Source organism: Chiloscyllium plagiosum, chromosome 14 (assembly GCF_004010195.1).
Source record: "Chiloscyllium plagiosum isolate BGI_BamShark_2017 chromosome 14, ASM401019v2, whole genome shotgun sequence".
Classification (NCBI taxonomy): domain Eukaryota; kingdom Metazoa; phylum Chordata; class Chondrichthyes; order Orectolobiformes; family Hemiscylliidae; genus Chiloscyllium; species Chiloscyllium plagiosum.
In genome coordinates this window covers 72,716,237-72,720,035 of record NC_057723.1, presented here as the reverse complement: position 1 = coordinate 72,720,035, position 3,799 = coordinate 72,716,237, and positions in this window count along the sequence as shown.

Genomic DNA, 3,799 nt, shown 5'->3' with positions numbered 1-3,799 from the left:
TACTGGTCTAATAAAAATTTAATAAAAATGAATCCACTGCCTTTTCTTTTCATTACCAAACATCCTGTAAAAGAACTACAAGTGCCCCATGTCACTAGCATCAATCACAATTTTAAAAGAATTGGAAAAATCAGTGGCAACTAACACTGGTTCAGTAACTTGGAATTCCATCAGCTTCTTAAAGGCTGCCTGGCATCTGCTGACATTATCAGTTTAGCCCTTTTTTTTAACAAGTCTGTTAAAAGTACAATTATTACACTGGAGTTCTGCATGAACTTCCAGTAAAACCCACCCATTCCCACAAAACATCATGATTTTAAGAATAAAGAATTCGTTTGGAACTGTCACTTATGCTGTTCTTGACAATACCCGTCCTTTCCCGCATTATGTCCAGGCAAGTTAATTTTGTTTTTGTGATTTCATTATTGACTAAGCCAGTCAATTGTAATTGTTTAAACAGGTCTCGTAATGTTCTTACATGCTCTTCTCATGCGTTACTAAATGTTGCAACATGATCTGAATAAACAACACAGTTAGGTACTTCCACTAAAACTTGATTCATAGGTCTTTGGAGTGTAACTGTGGCTTTGTTTAACCTAAACAGCACATTGGTATAGCACATTTTGTGTGACAAAAGTTGATGCCTCCAAGATATTAATGGCATTTACTGGTACTCATTCAGTGGAATGACCTTGGAAACAAATGAGGTTATACCTCTTCTACTCATACAACCTGTCCTGCTGAAATTATGCTCATGTTACTTGTTACCTCACTGACTCATTTCCAGTAATTTTTCACACCGTGTAGAATGGTTTAGGTTAGAAATCTCTGATCTTAAGCGATTTTTGGCTGAAGTCATCAATGCTTGGTTAAAAAAAATTGTTGGGAAGCTTTAAATTTTATAGGAATGATTTGAGTGTGAACATAAAAGATATAGTTGGTAAGTTTGCAGATGACACCAAAATTGGAGGTATAGTAGACAGCGAAGAAGGTTACCTCAGAGAATGGGATCTTGATCAGATGGGCCAATGGGCTGAGGTGTGGCAGATGGAGATTAATTTAGATAAATGTGAGGTGCTGCATTTTGGGAAAGCAAATCTTAGCAGGACTTATACGCTTAATGGTAAGGTCTTAGGGAGTATTGCTGAACAAAGAGAACTTGGAGTGCAAGTTCATAGCTCCTTCAAAATGGAATCACAGGTAGATAGGATAGTGAAGAAGGCATTTGGTTTTTTTTTGGTCAGTGCACTGAGTATAGAAGGTGGGAGGTCATGTTGCAGCTGTGCAAGACATTGGTTAGGACACTGTTGGAATATTGTGTGCAATTCTGGGCCTCCTTCCTATTGGAAGGCTGTTGTGAAACTTAAATGGGTTCAGAAAAGATTTATAAGGATCTTGCCAGGGTTGAAGGGTTTGAGGTATAGAGAGAGGTTGAATAGGCTGGGGCATCCCTTGGGCATCAGAGGCAGAGGGATGACCTTATAGAGGTTTATAAAATCATGAAGGACATTTTTAGGGTCTTTTTCTGAAGGGTGGGGGAGTCCAGAACTAGAGCGCACAGGTTTAGGGTGAGAGGGGAAAGATTTAAAAAGGGTCTAGTGGGAACTTTTTTACACACAGAGTGTTGGAGGCTGAGGGGTGATCCTATAGAGGTTTATAAAATCATGAGGGACCTGGATAGGATAAATAGACAAGGTCTTTTCCCTGGGGTGGCGGAGTCCAGAACTGGAGGCACAGGTTTAGGGTGAGAGGGGAAACATATAAAAGGGACCTAAGGGGCAACATTTTCATGCAAATGGTGGCGCGTGTATAGAATGAGCTGCCAGAGGAAGTGGTGGAGGCTGGTACGATTACAACATTTAAAAGGCATCTGGATGGGAATATGAATAGGAAGGGTTTAGCGGGATATGGGCCAAATGCTGGCAAATGGGACTAGATTAATCTAGGATTTCTGGTTGGTATGGACAAGTTGGACTGAATGGTCTGTTTCTGTGCTGTACATCTTTATGATGCTATGACTGCAACAGATAAGATAGAAGCAGGGAGGTTGTTTCCACTGGCTGGTGAAACTAGAACGAGGGGGCATAGCTTCCAAATAAAGGGGAGCAGATTCAGGACTGCGTTGAGGAGGAACCTCTTCACCCAGAGTTGTGAATCCGGAATTCCCTGTCCAGTGAAGTAGTTGATGCTACCTCGTTGAATGTTTTTAAGGCAAAGATAGATTTTTTGAACAGTAAAGGAATTAAGGGTCATGGTGAGAGGGCGGGGAAGTGGAGCTGAGGTCATGAAAAGATCAGCCATGATCTTATTGAATGAGAGAGCAGGCTCGATGGGCCAGATGGCCTACTCCTGCTCCCAGTTCATATTTTCTTATACTCTAAATGGACATTTTCATGAGAAGAAACTGCTAATGGAGACGGGAGGAAAGTACAGAAAGTAAGGCTATATGTCAACTTCAAAATTTCTCAGTACATACTGCGACCGAGTGCATTGCTAGTTTTCTCATGTGCAATTGGTATAATTAACAGGACTCATTGATGTCACAGCTTACCTCAGAGGTGACGCAATGAGAAGCCTTTGAATTTTAATGGTTTGTTTGATAGAGTCTAAACTCATTCCTGAGATAAGAACTCTAGAGATAGGTTAACTCTAGAGATAAGGTTAGTGATTAAAAAGGCTTGAATTTCAACCACATCTTTTACTACTGTGTGAAGCTGCAGTGTGTTTCACAGTCAGTGGAGGTATTTTGAAATGCAGAATCCCCTCTTCATTGCTGTGGAGTATTTGTCGCTTGAATTGTGCTGATCCCACATTCCAGCCTCAGTTAATGCCAGAAACAAATAGCATGGAAACAATTTGGAGTTGGGATCAAATTTCTGATACTAACATCTCCCACACAAGCTAAACCTGCCTGTGTGTTCTCGGTCAAGATTCTGTGCACTGTTTTGGTTATGTTGGTTGAGGAACAAATATCGATTTGGACACTAGTTTAGGATTGTTTTTGCTGGAGTTCAGACAAGTGGGGGGGGGGTGGGGGGGGAATCTCATAGAGACTTATAAAATTTTAACAGGGTAGATGCAGGGAGGGTGTTCCCCGTGGTGGGTGTGTCCAGAACCAGGGGTCACACTCTGAGGATTCAGGGTAGACCATTTAGGAAGGAGATGAGGAGGCATTTCTTCACCCAAAGAGTGGGGAGGCTGTGCAATTCATGACTACAAGAAGATGCCACAACATTCAAGCGGTGGCTATACAGCACTTTGGGTGAATGGGAGCAAAGGTCATGGGGAGAAGGAAGGATTAAGCCATTGAGTGGGACGATGATCGTGATGAATGGCAGAGCAGGCTCGAAGGGCCGAATGGCCTCCTCCTGCTCCTAGCTTCTATGTTTCTGTGCAAGATTTTCCCTGCTCCTCTACGAATAGCTTCTTGGGATGTTATTCATCCATGTGAGAGAATTGCCGCAAAGTTTGTTTAATGTCTCGTCTGAAAGTAACGACAACTCTGACAGTGCAGATCTCTCTCAAAACTGCACTTAGTTACTTACATCTAATCTTCATGCTTCAAAATAGTAAGAGTTAAAAATGGGCAGCTACCAGAATGGGAAGTTAGCGCACAACTCCAGTTTAATGCCCAGCTGACAAATCTTTATCGTAAATGAGTAAGATGATGAGATTTCAAAATGAATCTACATGACCAAGCTACATCGTCAATCTTGCTTCTACTATCTGGCATGAACAAAACTGAAAATGTGTTGCTGGAAAAGCGCAGCAGGTCAGGCAGCATCCAAGGAGCAGGAGA